The sequence below is a fragment of the Nicotiana tabacum genome, chromosome 9 (assembly GCF_000715075.1).
Source record: "Nicotiana tabacum cultivar K326 chromosome 9, ASM71507v2, whole genome shotgun sequence".
Classification (NCBI taxonomy): Eukaryota; Viridiplantae; Streptophyta; class Magnoliopsida; order Solanales; family Solanaceae; genus Nicotiana; species Nicotiana tabacum.
Genome location: NC_134088.1, coordinates 89,835,059 through 89,842,894, shown reverse-complemented (window position 1 = coordinate 89,842,894; position 7,836 = coordinate 89,835,059).

Here is a 7,836-nt window from a genome sequence, read left to right as displayed (position 1 = left end):
AATTAGTAAATTCATATAGAATTAATTCCTATGATTCGAATTAAGTATATTGAATTGTTTATGAATAGATTTGAAGCTTTTGGAGACAAATTTAAAAGGAAAAGCTGTGGTCGAGTAATTGATTGGAATTTGCAAAGCGAGGTAAGTGTCGTGGTTAACCTTGACTTGAGGGAATATAACCCTTAAATTATTTGTTATGTGAAATGCACGTGAATGACGTATAGGCGAGGTGTCAAGTGTCTATACGTCGTCAAATTAATCGTTTGCCTGCTTAATTGAAAAATCATAAATTATTTTAAATCATGAATTAATTATTATAATAATTGTTTATCTCCTATTCTTTGTCAAATCTTAATTCTTGAATTCCTGCATTAATTGTTATATGCTATTTGAATTATGTCTCTTAATTATTATTTGACATTTAGCATAATAAATATTAAACTGCATATTTTCTCTCTGATTTCCATAATAATTTGCTATTTGCCTTTGTTTGTTTCATAATTAAATCATAATTATTGTATGCTTGTTGTCTTATAATTTTATATTAATTGTTGTATTTATTGGGGAAATATTTTCTATAAGAACGGCTAAACGAATATGTTGGAGGAGCGGGTTGCACGCCGCAACAGAATTGATTATAAGAAATATATTGGAGGATCGAGTTGCACGCCGCAACAGAAATAATTATAATGAATATATTGGAGGATCGGGTTGCATGCCGCAACAGACTTATTAAAAATTCCATATTGGAGGATCGGGTTGCACGCCGCAACAGACTTATTAAAAGTCCATATTGGAGTATCGGGTTGCACGCCGCAACAGACTTATTTAAAAGTCTATATATACTTGATTGAAATAAATATATGATAGACTTGATTAAAATGAGTATATTGGAGGAGCGGGTTACACGCCGCAATAGAATGGAATATGAATATATTGTGAGAGCGGGTTGCACGCTACAACGAAAATTGATGGAAATGCTAATTGGTTATGACTGCTAAGTTGGCTTCAATTATTATAAATGATTTACCCGATTTATTTCTATTATTTGTTGTTGTTACTAATATTGCGTACAGATTAATGTAAGTGACCCGCCTTAGCCTCGTCACTATTTCGTCGAGGTTAGGCTCAGCACTTACCAGTACATGAGGCCTGTTGTACTGATACTACACTCTGCATTTCTTGTACAGATTTCGGAGTTGGTCCTAGCGGCGCACTATAGACTTGCTCGGATTTCAGCTACCAGAGAAGACTTGAGGTATAACTGCATGGTGTCCGCAGTTCTGAAGTCCCCGTCTATTTTACATTAGCTGTGTGTTTATTTCCAGACAACTTTATTTTATTCAGACCTTTATTTGAATTATTCTAGAAGCTTGTTCACTTGTGACACCAAATTCTAGGATGGCATTTAGACCCCGTTTGTTTTTATGGATTATTCACTACATTTCAGACTTCACTTTCGCATTTGTTCTTTGTTGTTAATAAATTAAAAAATTGTTTTAAAAATGGATAATATTATTCTAACGTTGGCTTGCCTAACAAGTGAAATGTTAGGTGCCATCACGGTCCGAAGGTAGAAATTTCGGGTCGTGACAGTTGGTATCAGAGCATTAGGTTACATAGGTCTCACGAGTCACGAGCAAGCTTAGTAGAGTCTGAAGGATCGGTACGGAGACGTCTGTACTTATCTCTAAGAGGCTATGAAGTTTAGAAACAATATCACTTCTTTCTTATTCTATCGTGTGATTTTACTCTATTATCGAAAATTGAAACATTCTACACTTATTCTCTCGCGGATGGTGAGAACACGTAATACCTCTACCGATGGACAGGGACCATAACCCCCGGTGGCAACTATGGCTAGGGGTAGAGGTCAAGGCAAAGGCTGATGTAGAGCTCAGTCCAGAGCTTGAGCAGCTGCACCTGTTGTAGAACCTCAGGTAGACCTTCAGGAGGAGGTTCCAGTTTAGAATGTACCAGTTGGACCAGTTCAGGTCCCAGAAGGATTCATAGCCACTCCAGTGCTTTAGGACGCTCTACCCCGATTGGTGAGTCTTATGTAGGGCGTGGCCCAGAATGGTATATTTTCAGTGGCACCAGCCGTCTCACAGGCATGGGGAGGAGCACAAAATCCCAATACTCCCGCTCCGGAGCAGATGGCTCCCCAGAATCAGGCTCCAGCAGCCCCGCCAGTTGGGGTAGTTCAGCCAGTTGTTGCGGCAGAGACCGGTGATAGGCCTGCCATGTCTTTTGAGGCCTTATTGAGACTAGATAAGTTTACTAAGCTCTTTCCAGTTCACTTCAGTGGTACACCTTCTGAGGACCCACCAGATTATCTTGAACGCTGCCACGAGGTGCTGCAGAAAATGGGTATAGTTGAGACCAATGGGGTTGATTTTGCTGTATTTCAGATGACGGGTTCCGCCAAGACATGGTGGAGAGATTATACATTGACCAGACCAGTTGGATCGCCTGCACTTACCTGGGAACAGTTCTCTCAACTATTTCTGGAGAAGTTCCTTCCTATCACACTGAGAGAGGAATTTCGCAAGCAATTTGAGCTTCTACAGCAGGACAATATGACTGTTACTCAGTATGAGTCCCGTTTTGTGGATTTGGACCGTCATGCTCTCCTTTTACTACCTACGGAGGAAGAGAGAGTGAGGAGGTTTATTGAGGGACTCACTCACCCTGTCAGACTTCAGATGGCCAAGGAGACCGGAAGTGAGATTTCTTTTCAGGCGGCTGCTAATGTCGCGAGGAGGATCGAGATGGTTCTTACACGCGAGAGGCCTCGTCAGTTCGGTGGTTTCAGTGTTGCCTCATCTGGAGGTAGGGGTAACTTTGGTAGGGGTCATCCTCATAGACCATTTCATTCATCACTTCATGTATCGTCCAGTGCTTCAAGGAGTCACGATCCTATTATGCCTTACTCTAGGCAGCCAGTATTCAGTGCACATTCAGCTCCTATTAGTGCACCTCCACTCTAGAGTTACTAACATTGATTATCCGGCCCATTCAGGTCAGCTTCAGCTTCAGCAACCACGACATCAATATGGGTATTATGAGTGTGGGAATATTAATCACATCAGAAGGTATTGCCCTAGATTGGCGAGTAACAGATCTCATAATTATTATAATAATTATTTCTCTCATATTATTTATCAAATATTAATTCTAGAATTTCGGCAATAATTGTTACTTATTATTTGAATTATGTGTATTAATTGCTACTTGACATTTAGCATATTAAGCATTAAACTGCCTATTTTCTCCCTGATTCCCATAATAAATTGCTATTTGTCATTGTTTGTTTCATAATTAAATCATAATTATTGTATGCTTGTTGTCTTATAATTTTATATTAATTATTCCATTTATTGGGGAAATTTCTTCTATAAGAATTGATTGAAATGGATATATTGGAGGATCGGGTTGCACGCCGCAACAGACTTATTAAAAAGTCCATATTGGAGGATCGAATTGCACGTCGCAACACACTTATTAAAAGTCAATATTGAGGGATCGGATTGCACGCCGCAACAGATTTATTAAAAAGTCTACATATACTAGATTGAAATAAATATATAATGGAACTAAATGTGAATATATTGTGAGAGCGGGTTGCACGCTGCAACAGAATTGAATGCGAATATATTGCGACAACGGGTTCCACGCTGCAACAGAATTGATGAAAAAGATAATTGGTTATGACTGCTGAGTTGGCTTTAATTATTATAAATGAGTTACCTGATTTATTTCTATTATTGTTGTTGTTATTAATATTGCGTACAGGTAATGTAAGTGACCCTCCTTAGCCTCATCACTGCTTTGTCGAGGTTAGGCTCAGCACTTACCAGTACATGGGGTCGGTTGTACTGATACTACACTCCGCACTTCTTGTGCAGATTTTGGAGTTGGTCTCAGTGGAATGCCATAGACTTGCTCGGATTTCAGCTACTCGGAGGAGACTTGAGGTATAACTGCATGGTGTCCGTAGTTTTGAAGTCCCCGTCTATTTTACTTTAGCTGTGTATTTATTTTCAGACAGCTTTATTTTATTCAGACCTTTATTTGTATTATTCTAGAAGCCCGTGCACTTGTGACACCAATTCTCGGATGGTATTTAGACACTGTTATTTTTATGGGTTATTTCGCTATATTTCAAACTTTGCTTCCGCATTTGTTTCCTTGATTATTAATAATTTAAAGATTGTTTGAAAATTAGTTAATAATATTCTAATGTTGGCTTGCTTAGCAAGTGAAATGTTAAGCGCCATCACGGTCCGAAGGTGAAAATTTCATGCCGTGACAGTTACGTACGCACGAGGTGACGAGAGTCAGTGCGTAGATACTAATATTGCTAAAGTTCGGGTAGTTTAGGACTCAAATCATGAATTACTTGTGATAATTATATCCTTATTTAATTAAAGCAATAGAATTATGTTGTAAATTGTTAGAGGAAATGGTAAAAGATTGAACTCTTACATACTTGAGATTTTGTTAAGAATATTTAACTGTTATAGAAATTTGTACATCCTCCTGCGTTAATCTCAAATGTGTGTGTGTGTGTGTGTATATATATATATATATATATATATATATATATATATATATATATATATATATATATATATATATAGATACATATTCTCATTCTGGAGGTTCATAAGAAAATGTCATCTTTTCTTGTGGAGCGGGTCGGCAGTATAGATGCATCTATGGATCGCGCTGTACGTCCCTCGGCAGTGTACACGACACTCTGGATCGGGCCGAACGACCTCCGCAGACATTTTGCCTAATAATAATAATTACACGATACCTTGATATTTTATTGTAGCTTGTGAAGCAAATTGATAAATGGAAAATTATTGGAATTTAATGAATTAATTATTTCTGCTGGTTAAGGAACATTATTGTCATTTTTATAAATCATGTTGATTTAAATATTTCCATTTTAATATTATTGACCCTTAGTGAGTGTCAAAGTCGACCTCTCGTCACTACTTCTTCGAGATTAGGCTTGATACTTACTAGGTACACGTTGTTTACGTACTCATGCTACAATTGCTGCACATTCTTGTGCAAGTACAGATATGTCTAGCGGCCTTATGGGCGCAGAGGTGTGGTTAAAATGCGGGGACTTAGGTGAGTTACATTCTATATAATGATCCGCAGCCAACAGAGTCTCCTTCAGAGTTATTTATATTTTCCTGTCTAATTTATATTTCGGACAGATGTTGTATTTTATTTTACTCTCTAGTTAATGCTCAAGCACTTGTGACACCGTATTTTGGGGGGGGAGGGAGGGGGGGCACTTATGACTTGTTCAGTAGTGTAGTTGGGAAAAAATTATCATGTACTTTGTAGATTTTATTCTTTATTATTTAATTGAAGAAAATTTTTGATTTCAAAAATACTAAAATGGGTAATTAAGTTAAATAAATTATGGTTGACTTGCCTGACAGCGGTGTTAGGCGCCATCACGATCTTTAATGGGTTTTGGGTCGTGACATGTTATAACAAAACATGACATTTGATTTCGAAAAAACTTAACTTTTATAGCGAAGTGCTGTTATATAAGGATGTTATTATAGAAAGGACTGATTGTATATCCACATCGACATGACATGCCATGTCATCGTGTCCATCCACTTATCTATATCTTAGCATTCCACTTTATTAAATCGTCCTGTGAAGTTATTTCCACATTGCTTTTTCAAAAGGATAACCATTCAAAATTTTACTCTATCTGACATCGGTTATTCGCCGTGGTTATTATTTTACTAATACAATAGAGCATTCACATAGTTTGTGACCATTTTAGTTAGGATGTAAACCCAAGTCGGACAAGATGTTGATGAACACCCCGATCTCCATAATACTTCCCTTGCTGCTCGACTCTTCTATTTTTTTTTTTCTATTAAGTTGCCTAAGAAAAATAGTATATAATTGTTGTGGATGACAGAATTATTAGATGCAGCGCACATGAATTGATATTGTAGGACTATGTTACGTATATCTTAATTTAGCCTATTAAATTGTTTAATAAAGTAAGGACTAAAGTGTAATGATTAAAACTTGAGAAGTATAAACTTGCTCTATTCAATTTTATTGCAATTTTATATTCTATATTGTATCGATCCGGCCGGTCGTTTTGAGTATTACAATCCAGTTTCCCTCATTTACTGCTTAATTTATGCTTTACAGTTGATATGTGACTTGCTGGAGTGATTGGTTCGGGTCCGGTGATGTTTTGGAATGAATTGGAACACTTAGTTCCAAGGTTTAAAGCTTAAGTTAAAATAGTGACCGGATAACGACCTATGTGTAAACGACCCCAGAATAAAGTTTTGATGATTCCAATAGTTCCGTATGATGATTTTGGACTTAGGAGCGTGTCCGTAAAATTAATTGGAAGCCCGTAGCTAAATTAGGCTTGAAATGGCTAGAATAGAAATTAAAGTTTGGAAGTTTGACCGGGGAGTTGACTTTTTGATATCAAAGTCGGAATCTAGTTCTGAAAATTTTTATAGCTTCGCTATGTCATTTATGACTTGTGTGCAAAATTTGAGGTCAATCGGAATTGAATTGATAGGTTTCGGCATCGAAAGAAGAAGTTGGGATTCGTTAGTTTCGTTAAGCTTGAATTGGGGTATGATTCTGTCACGACCCGAAATTCCCACTTTCGGACCGTGATGGCGCCTAACATTTCACTTGCCAGTCAAGCCAACGTTAGAATAATATTATCTATTTTTAAAATAATTTTTAAATTTATTAACAACAAAGAACAAATACGGAAGTGAAGTCTGAAATGTAGTGAATAATCCATAAAACAAAAATGGTGTCTAAATGTCATCCCAGAATTTGGTGTCTCGAGTGCACGAGATTCTAGAATAATACAAATTAAGGTCTGAATAAAATAAAGCTGTCTGAAAATAAACACACAGCTAAAGTAAAATAGACGGGGACTTCAGAACTGCGGACGCCATGCAGTTATACCTCAAGTCTCCTCTGGTAGCTGAAATCCGGGCAAGTCTATGGTGCGTCACTGAGACCAACTTCAAAATCTGCACAAGAAGTGCAGAGTGTAGTATCAGTACAACCGACCCCATGTACTGGTAAGTGCTGAGCCTAACCTCGACGAAGTAGTGACGAGGCTAAGGCGGGTCACTTACATTAACCTGTACGCAATATTAGTAACAACAACAAATAATAAAAATAAATTGGGTAACTCATTTATAATAATTGAAGCCAACTCAGCAGTCATAACCAATTAGCATTTCCATAAATTTCCGTTGCAGCGTGCAACCCACTCTCACAATATATTCATATTCCATTCTGTTGTGGCGTGCAACCCGCTCCTCCAATATACTCATTTTAATCAAGTCAGTCATATATTTATTTCAATAAAATATATATAGACTTTTAAATAAGTCTATTACGCCGTGTAACCCGATCCTCCAATATGGACTTTTAATAAGTATGTTGCGGCGTGCAACCCGATCCTCCAATATGGACTTTTTAATAAGTCTGTTGCGGCGTGCAACCCGACCCTCCAATATATTCATTATAATTAATTCTGTTGCGGCGTGCAACCCGATCCTCCAATATATTTCTTATAATCAATTCTGTTGCGGCATGCAACCCCCTCCTCCAACATATTCGTTTACCCGTTCATATAGAAGAAATTTCCCCAATAAATGCAACAATTAATATAAAGTTATAAGACAACAAGCATACAATAATTATGATTTAATTATGAAACAAACAAAGGCAAATAACAAATTATTATGGAAATAAGAGAGAAAATATGCAGTTTAATATTTACTATGC